We start from the raw sequence: 9,859 nt of genomic DNA on the forward strand, positions 1-9,859 counted from the left end.
GAGACCACCCCGGCAGCCCCAGAGAAGCCCGTCGACCTGCCCGAGCAGGGGCCACAGGCCTTCGCTGAGGCCTGTCCTGAGCTGGCAGAGGACACCATGGCCAGCTTGGTGCTCTCCTGGCTCAACACCTTGGAGAGCGAGGACAGCCTCCCCGATGGGCCTGACAGCCCCAGCCTCGCCGCCTTCCTCCACGAGCTCCCCGACCTCTCCGAGTACGTGGCGGAGGGCGGCTGCCCCAAGGAGCCAGCAGCGGCGGCGGGGCTGGGGGACGGCGAGGTCTCTGTCGACGACGTCGACGACTTCACCAGCTTCCTCAGCCGGGTCCCTGACTTCTCCGAGTACGTGGCAGAGGGCGGCTGCCCCCATCAGCAAGTGGTGGCAGCAGGGCTGGGGGACAGCGAGGACACCGTCCCTAACGGCCTTCCTTTCCCCAACAGCCTCATCAGCGCCGATTTCCTCGATGACCTCCACGACTTCTCCATGTACGAGGCAGATGGCACCTGCCCCCAGGACCATGCGGTGGTGGCAGGGCTAGGGGACAGTGAGGACACCACCCTGACCACCAGTGTCCCCAACGTGACTGCCGAGGCCCTTGATGAGCACCCTGACCTCTGTGGGTATGTGGCGGAGGGCTGCTTGCCCCAAGGAGCCACTGGTGGCGGCGGGGCTGGTGGATGGCGGGGACACCATCCCCAATGTCCCCGACTTGACAACTTCCCTTAACAAGCTCCCCCACCTCTTGGAGTACAGGGCAGAGGGCGGCTGCGAGGTGGACAAGTTGGCAGCAGTGATGCTGGTGGACGGTGAAAATATCCTCGCCGATGTCCCCGACAGCCTGGACACCACTGCCTCCTGCAGCGAAGACCCTGACCTCCTGGAGTACGAGGCGGAGGGCGGCTGGTGCAAACGCCGCCTGCAATCGGGGATGCTGGGGGATGCCGACCCCTTCTGGGGGGTGCCGGCCTCCCCCTTGCAAGACACCAAGGGGAACCAGGGCGGGGTGTCGGCAGTCCTCCCCACCTGGTGGCGGCCGTTGGACACATCCGAAGAGAGCTCTCCGGAGACTGCATGGGAGACTTCTGAGGACAGTCCTGTGGACAGTCCCCAGAACGATCCCCTGCAGGCTCCTCCAGAGACGGCAGAGGAGACTTCTGAGGACAGTCCTGTGGACAGTCCCCAGAACGATCCCCTGCAGGCCCCTCCAGAGACGGCAGAGGAGACTTCTGAGGACAGTCCTGTGGACAGTCCCCAGAACGATCCCCTGCAGGCTCCCCCGGAGACGGCAGAGGAGACTTCTGAGGACAGTCCTGTGGACAGTCCCCAGAACGATCCCCTGCAGGCTCCTCCGGAGACGGCAGAGGAGACTTCTGAGGACAGTCCTGTGGACAGTCCCCAGAACGATCCCCTGCAGGCTCCTCCGGAGACGGCAGAGGAGACTTCTGAGGTCAGTCCTGTGGACAGTCCCCAGAACGATCCCCTGCAGGCCCCTCCAGACAGTCCCCTGCTCAGCGTCCTGCAGTTCCCAATGCTGAGTCCCTTGCCCAGCTCCCCAGAAGCACCCCCAGTGTCACCAGCCCCACATGGCCCAACTGGCGGAGACGGCGCTGCGGAGGCAGCCTCGGATGGGTCCGACCCACCTGCTGCTGCCGCCGGGCGTTGTGTCCTGCCAAGAGGGGCCCCGATGGGGAGAAGCGGGCGGCAAGCAGGCCAAGGGAAAGCTGGACGGCGACAGGGCAGTGCAGGTGGCAGCGGGCTGCGGGTGGGAAGCAGCAAGCGCAGAGCATCCAATACCACCAACGTGCCTGCCAAGCGACGTAGACCCGAGAGGAAGCCAGAAGGCAAAGGCTCCTTCATGGGGCGGAGAAGAAAGGTTTAATGCAGCGGCCCACCCAGACACCACAGCAGAGGCCGACTGCTGCCTGGATCCACCCGACGCCCCACCCAGCCTTGATACTCGATCGCAGAGCGTCTGGGACTCGCCAATCTACGCGCCCTCACAGCACTTGATCCCCCGCTGCCCGGGGGCTGCGATACGTTCCAGGGAACACACAGCATTGCCAGGTGCCAGCACAGCCGGTGTCAGGGCCCAGCCGGGCCCCGCAGCTCCCGGCAGCACTGGGCCGCACGCCCCTGCAGCACCCCAGGGAGGCCCCAGGAGGCCCCGGCCCAGGAGGAAGCCGCGGAGCAGTGGGCGCAGGGGCAAGGCGGGGCAGACACGCTCACCGCTCCAGTGAGACACGGGAGTCCCCTCTGCCCGCCCTGATGGTGCCAGTCCTAGGCCCACTGGGTGCCACCTCTGATCCCACTGCCTTGACCCTGCGCCACTGCCGGCATCCCCACCGCAGCCTGGAACCAGAGTCCCCAGGAGCAGCATCCCCACCCAGCGCTGAGGATGCTCCGCATCGTCCTGAGGGTGCCCTTGCTCAACTCCAGCCACAGTTTCCACCTGCTGGGGCACACAGTGAAGGTGGTGGGGCTGATGCCCCAACCACCCAACCTGGAACCCAATCCCTTGATGGCAGCCCCGAGACCCAGCGCAGCACTGGATGCCTCAAGCCCCCGCTGACGGCAAGAAGGACACGGCACCGGCGGCACCATCGAGCAGCAAGGCACGCACCAGGTCTGCCGCCAAACCTCAGCAGCCGAGCGGGCTGTGCTTGTCGCCCACGGAGGCCAAACCCCACGGGAGGGGCTGCCGCAGCAGCTGCACATGCCGCCACAACCTCCCAACGACTCCCCGCTGTCCTTCGGGCCCTGGGGGGGCTCACGGCTGCGCCCACCCCGCTGGAGGAGCAGGAGCAGTCGGTGCCCATCACACCCGAGCAGCGGCCCCAGCGGGAGCGTGTGAAGACGCTGGCCCAGGAGGAGCGGGAGCGGGCGGCCCTGCAGGTGTCACCGGCCAGCTGCACGTTTGTGTGCAGAGGGAGGCCAGCATGGACATAGCCAACGACTACGGCTACCCATAACCCACCGGCCCAGAACCGTCCCCCCCTCTTCGGAGCTGCCTTTTCCTCTCTCGCATTTGACTGCCGACAGAGCAGTGCCGCGGTGACGGCCTTGGTCAACACCTTCCTTCCGGCTGCCCTGCGAGGTCCTTGCACCTCTCGTGGTCAAGACAGTGTGATCCTGCTCTACCTCATTTGGCTGCAAGAAGAGTAAAGGAAGAAGCAGCTCCCAGAAGCTTCAGCAAATAGTTTGGCAAGGTCTTCTAGCCTGCTTCCACAGTCACAAGACCCAGTGCTGTTAGTATAATGTCTCGTTGCCTTCTCTAGAAAGGCACTGAAGCAGAATGGCCTCCCTGTCACTGCTCGCTACCAGCAGCAACAGAGGCCTCAGAAAGGCCAGGATTTCAAGTCTTTCACCAGCAGGCCAGGAGTAGTGCGTACTACGGGATGTGGCCACTTGTAGCCACTTGCAGTCCAGACACTCAAGGTGGTTTTAGCTTCAGCTGCGGTGGTTGTAGGCACTGAAGCTTAAACCCAAAAGGAAAGAGAAAAAGAACAGCTCTCCAGGCACACGCCGTTCAGAAGTTAAAGCAGAAGAAAGGCCAGCGTGGCACACGCTCAAGGACAGGGCTGCCTATAGCCCTTTGGCAGGGAAGCTTCTCCCCAGCCAAACGCATTTCTCCTCCTCTCCTACAGTTCTCCTCCCTCTCTGTCCCCGTACCTTCAGCTGCAAGGTCTGACTGCGATTCAGCACTGCCCGGAAAGTGAACTGTCCCACGAGCCTTCCCTGCTCCTCACGTTCCTACTTCAGGCCCAAGAGAAACACGGGGGTGGAGAAACCAGAGCGCCTCGCACACTGTGGGAAGACTGAACTTCAGTCGGTGAAGCACGGGTTTATTTCAGCTACGCAGTCAAAGGAAGACGAGCACAAGGAGCAGACAAGAAGCTGCACCTAGGTAGCACGCCACGCTTGCCTACTCAGCGAGTCTAGGCTGCCACCCAGAGAAGGAGCAGATGTTCCCAGGGGGAGGGGGGTAACCTGAGGGTCACAAATGCCCACGGGGATTGAAAGCCAGAAGGGCTAGGACAGTGCGCTGTGCCACCTCCTCTTCCCTGTGGCTCCCCGAGTTCCATCATGCCCCAGAACCTTCCTTTCAAACAGTATATTGGACAGAAGCGCAATACAGCTCCAAGGAGCTTGCTGCTTCTGCGAGCCAGGAGGAGGCCAGAGGCCGCTGGACTCTGTGACCCATACTCACCCCCGGCTTAGAAACGCTGTGCAACCCCCAGCCCCCCACGCTGGAGAAACCACTCACGTAGACAGCCACGTCCTTTGGAGCTCTGCAGATACTGTCTCCAGGGAACGTTGTCCTGAAACGTGGTCCATGGTGACTGCTCTGGGAAGGATTGGCCCAGACAGCTTGATGAAGGCTTGTCCCCGACTTCCCAGCAAGGGCCAGCACTTTCCCACATGGTTTTCAGGCTGGAAGGAGAAGAAGAAACTACGTTCACATGGAGAAGGGTGCCCTGGCTCTCATTCCTGCTATGAGCATCACAGGATTAAGAACTGATTTGGCCAAGCAGCTTGGCTCTGAACCGCAGACAGTGCCTTCGGTCGGACCCTGCGGGTACCAAACAGAGAAGCAGCGTGAGAATTCACGGGTCACAAGAGCACGTCAGTGGAGAAGCACTTGCATGGCAGCGAGCTGGGTGCGCTGCCTGAAGAAGCTCTCTGGCCTCTCTCGGTGTGCAGCAACTCGCCAAGAACAAGCAAGGGATGGTGCGGCTGAAAGGCACCGGCCCAGGGCAGGTGGCAACTAGGGTCCCACCTGGACAAGCCTTTCCTGTAAGGAGAAGCCATTGCTCCCCCCATCCAGTCCCACCTCCTCCCACTGGCACCTGCCAACTCTTCAACTTGTGCAGGCGGCTCAGGGGCAGTGCCAGGACAGCCTGCAAACGCAGCGTGAGGCCCTCCAGCAGGGCAGGCTCTCAGCACCCGCTTGTGCTCACTAAGAGCCCCCGTGAGCTCACGCCCGAGACCTCTGCAGGCACCTTTCCCACTCTGCTTCCATGCCATGCTGACAGTTTGCACGATGACTGGGAAGACACAGCATGCAGGACCAAGCGACCCTGTTAGAAGCTTGCACAGAGGACCTGGGGCACTCCGGGGGAGAAAATACTCATTTAAATTAAAAGAGCTGGGTGTTGGCTTTGCAGCGCCTCTCTCTGCCTGCGGGCATTTGCTCAGTGGGGGGGAGGGAGGGTGGGGGGTTAACGCATCCCCTGCCCACCCCGCGGGTGGCTGAGCTGGGCTGGGGATGGCTTATGTCCACAAACAGGTATTTTTACATTTAAGATCATATGATTCTATTTTTATAAATAATAGATTTATTTTTTTACAAATAAATATTTTGAAATTATAATATTTGTATTATGTATATGTCTATGTATAATATCATATACACATACACACATACATAGATATGTAGCTACGCATCCCACCACAAATCCACACAGGGAAAGGGGAGGGGGTGTCAGGAGGGACTGGGATGCGGGAGAGGGGTGACATGACCCCGGGGCCCAGGACTCACCGCAGTTCCTGCTCTCTGCACTGCCAGGCACATGGCACAGCTCAGGCACTTCTGTCTCTCTCTCTCTGTCTGTCTGTCCCTCCCTCCCTCCCTGTGCTGCAGCCCCGCTCACCCGACTGCCTTCCACCTCAGGGCACCCACGGGTGCCTCACAGCTCACACGGGTCCCTCACAGAAAGGAGACCACAGCAACAGGCTGTAGGACAGACAGGGAGGAGTTAGAAAATACAGGCAGGGAGTCAGACAGGGAAAGAGAGAAAGAAAAAACCAGTGATGGGAGATGGGAAGAGAGTAAAAGTAGCAGTTCTGGGCAACTGCCCCATTTCCTGATCACTGCCCAGGAACTGCTTGCACCGTATCCGATGGTCGCTCATGGGCTCTTCCCTGAGCCCCTCTGACCGTACGCCAGCAGCGTGGCGTTATAACCGTGCCAGGCGCTCTCCAGCACTCCCTGACCACGACCACCAAAGACCTCTCTCTAACAAACCACCAAGTGCCCCCTCTTCATAAGCGAGCCACCAAACGCACACACAAGCACTGCTCTCTGCCAGGAGAGCCCTCGCTAGCAGGTTAAATTAGCAATCAAGACTGGCAAGCACGCTTGACAGCAACACTCAGTTCCAGGATGACAAGACATGTAGATAAAATCTAGCCACTGCTTCACACCAGGAAAGTGATAAATGCCGGTCTTTTGCAGGTCTATATTTCAATATTGCTGGAAATTTTTTCAGTTTTCAAGTCCTTTAATGACGGTTCACGGTTTTTAGTATTTCGTATAAAACCAAGATGTTGCTGCTGACCCCACCTATTGAATAGCTGCGTGTTTTAATTGCCCAAGCCTCTGGCTGAGTATTCATGCCATTGAACGTTACTCACTGAAGGTGTGTGCGTGAGGCGTGAATCCAACCTTCGTACCCAGGTGGCGAATAGGAGTTTCCCCAGGGACGGATCCAGAGCAGGGAATTAAGCTCTCACCCTGCACTGCGCTTTGGAGGAGGAGCGGGTTTGTGCCCCTTCTCTGAGTGGATGGTGAGCTGAGGGGTATTTCGCCCTTAGGGAACCTGAAGTTAAGCCAAAGAATGTCGAGTGAGTTCAAAACCCTGCCCAAGCCTTTGGAACATCCCGGCTCTGTTCACTGAGGCAAAGGAGTATTTTAGTTGAGCAACACTTATGCTGGGTAAAATGAGAGGATGAGAGGCTTTTGCTGCTTCAAATACTCATGGAAATGTCATTTTAAACGTGGTTCTTCAGACGAGATAAGTCTGCACCTCTTTTCTTAGCAGGACAAAACTTCTGAGCCTGTTCCCAGAGATAGAAAGAGCAGAGGAATTCCGTGGAGTTCCATGGTGGAGGGGAAAGATCCCAACCCAAAGGGTGCCGTGCTGACAAGCAGTGGGAAATACGCGATGCCAGCTCTTCCTGCGTAAGTATGGAATGAATTGGACTGACCGAGCAGTGAACAAGAGAAACCACGCACAGAAGTGTGCGTGGCAATGCAACCGAACTGGCCAGCGCCTGCAGTGACGGGGGAGGAAGCACTGTCATTGCGTCTTAATCTTAAAATCTGTGATACTGTCTCATGTTGCAGTAGGGTGGTCCCCGTGTTCATGCCCCTGGAAGCTGGTTAAACCTGTGCTGTGCTAAGAACGTGTATTTCTGCAAAGCATTTTGGTGGTGTTTGTAGCGGAGTCGTTCTCTTGGAGAGGTCGTTTTGGTTCTGTTTGATGTGGCAAAGGCTCCTTGCAAAACGTAAGAAATTGCCGCTGGACTGAGATGTCCCCCCCCTCTGACTTCTATGAACTCCCGTGTGTGGAAGAGACGGAACTTTTCCTGTTGCTGTAAATTAAGAAAACACTCCTGTGTGCTGAGAGGAGCGGCTGTTTTAAACTGCGCTTGGTAGCACTTCTGTTTTGCTGCCATGGATCTCCTTCTGGAGAAGCTGTAACGCAGGCTCCTTCCCTTTCTAAAATGTAATCACTCAGAGACGAACTTGATCGGAGACTAACTTGGTGCTGCGCCTGCAATGTACATTTGCCGCCTGGCAAAGGAGAGGTGGGATTCATTTCACCTGATTTCTAGCTGTCCAAAAGTTATTTTTCTGGTCTGAGCTAATTTCTTGCTTGGTCAAAGGAAAGGGAGAGTTCTGCAGCAGGAAAATTGTTCCCCCCTCCCTCTTCTGGTGTTGTGGCTCTAGAAGAGTAGTTTAATCTGAAGGCCTATGTTTTAGAAGGCGAATGTGGAGTGAGAAGAATTCCACCTGTTCTCTTCCTTTGATAAAATCCAAAGCTTGGAAAAGTTTTCTTTGAGCCATCTTTAAACTTTTCTCTCCCACCAGGCCCTCTGCCCCTCCAGGGAAGCTCCTGTGTGAGGAAAGAAGGAAAAGCCTCCCTTTTTGCCAGAGGAGCCATCGCCCTCTTCTTCCTCCTCATCCTGCTCTGGTGATCCTAGTCCAGATGAGTTGTTGTGTCTCATTTGTGAAGATGCAATGTCCGATGCCGCTGTTAGTGCCTGCTGTGGAAACAGTTCCTGTGACGGATGTAAGTGCAGCTCCCATGGTTGTTACTTCAAAACATCACACCTGATCTTCTGAAAGCAGAAAGAGGAGATCAGGGAATTACTTTGTCACCAGCTCTATTTAAGACTTAAGCAGAGCCTGAACAGGAAAGGACTCTTCTCACTTAAAGGGAAAAAAGGCAGGAAGCTTTTTTCCCTTTTTACGTATGTAGTTAAATCCTCTTGACAGGTGGAAGGAGGAGTTTGATAAGAGAGCCTAACTGCGCAGGTGATTACAGTATTAGATATCGAACGCGTTTGGTTTGTCCCCAGCCCTTTCCCTCACACAAAATTATAGAGCCATCTCTGGTGCCTTCCTGTGGCCTGCAGCCAACGGGGAGCTGGGCATTTAATCCACACTCCTCTCCACGGGAGAGGTGGTTAAAAACTTCAGAGCTGTGCCGGTTGTAGCTGGGATAGAGTTAATGTCCTTCAGCATCGCTGGCAGAGTGCTGAGGGCACACTGATGTTTCAGCTGCTGTTAAGTAGCGGCTCCGTGTCGCTAAGTAGCGCCTCTGCTAGTCAGGGGCCTCTCCAGCTTCCCGAGCTCTGCCCGACAGGTGTGAGTGGCCGCGCCAGGGACCCCTCTGCCCGCCCAGCTCCATCAGGGGTGATGCCCAGGTGCGAGGGCAGAAGGAGGCCCCGAGCCGTGCGTCAGTCGGCCAGAGTGAGTCGGCCAGCGTCAGTCGGCCAGCATCGCCTGCCCGCACTCAGCTGGCTGGCGTCAGTCAGCGTCAGCGTCTGTTGTCGGGAGTCAGTCAGGACTTAATCCTGTCGGCACCGCTGACCCCCCGTCTGGGGTGTGGGGCTGAGCGCAGTGGTTCAAGTGCCGCCTTAGGCCCGTCAGTCAGGGTGGCTGTGTCAGCCTTGGCTGGCAGCTGTCACCTGCCTTTGGGCACACGGTGCCGTGTCCTGCTCTGCTGAGGGCGGCTCCTCATTCCCTGCCTGCTTCAGCTCGTTTTCCTGCTTCCACGTGCCTGGGCTTTGCTGGTTTAAGGCAGTGAAACGAACTTAATCAGGCTTCCCTTAACTTTGTGTCTTCTGCCTAGTGAGCCGTCGGACAGAGCTTTGGAGGAAGAATGGTGACAAGCCCCTGCTGGTGGGGTGGTGTTTTACTGGTGTGGAGGAGAGGATACTTCAGTTGGTGGGAGCGAGTCCCCAAACCCCTGGGCCTGTCGCGTGGGCTGCCAACGTTTCCGCAGCTCCCCTCGTCGGGCGGCTGTTTGCAAGGGGTGTGTTTGAGCAGTGGGGGTTCAGCAGCCGCCGGGCCCTGGCCCTGGGCAGCCTGCTCTGGGGGACCCTGCCTGCGCAGGGGCTGGACCAGCTGCCCCCAGGGATTCCGGAAGGCCTTTCTCTCCCTTGTGACTCCGTGACTCTGGAACTGGTGCTGCGAGGGGCCGGCGCTGTGGGAGCGCTGGGAACGTTGTCTTCCCTGGGCTCTGCCTCTGTCGGGACGGCTGCGTGTGCGCTCTGCCCTGAGACACTCGGCGCCTGCGCCCGCCTGTCCAGGTACGCCAAGCAGTGTGCAACAGAGCACACTTTCAGGAGTGACCTGAGGAGCTTTTGCTAGCTTGGCCGCGTTGGAGAGGGACTGCAGCTCCTGCATGCAGGAATAGTCGTGTTGGAGAATAACCCTAGGAGGCAGCTGGGTAAAGGGGCTCTAGTGTCAAACGCTGGTGTGTCTCGGGTTTGGGTTTGTTCATGTAAAGGGAAATGAAATCTGTGGTCTGCATCAGATACGGGATCGGGGCTGTTGGGGGCTGTATTTCTG

The 9,859-nt window shown here is 57.8% G+C and overlaps 1 protein-coding gene across 2 annotated transcripts in view; it reads left to right on the forward strand.

The window, feature by feature from the left end:
• The window catches only part of LOC135317687 (uncharacterized), a 273,809-nt gene that overhangs the window by 184,622 nt on the left and 79,328 nt on the right, over positions 1-9,859 (forward strand). The gene's annotated exons all lie outside the window — the stretch shown is intronic.

Source organism: Phalacrocorax carbo, chromosome 26, assembly GCF_963921805.1.
Source record: "Phalacrocorax carbo chromosome 26, bPhaCar2.1, whole genome shotgun sequence".
Taxonomy (NCBI): Eukaryota; Metazoa; Chordata; class Aves; order Suliformes; family Phalacrocoracidae; genus Phalacrocorax; species Phalacrocorax carbo.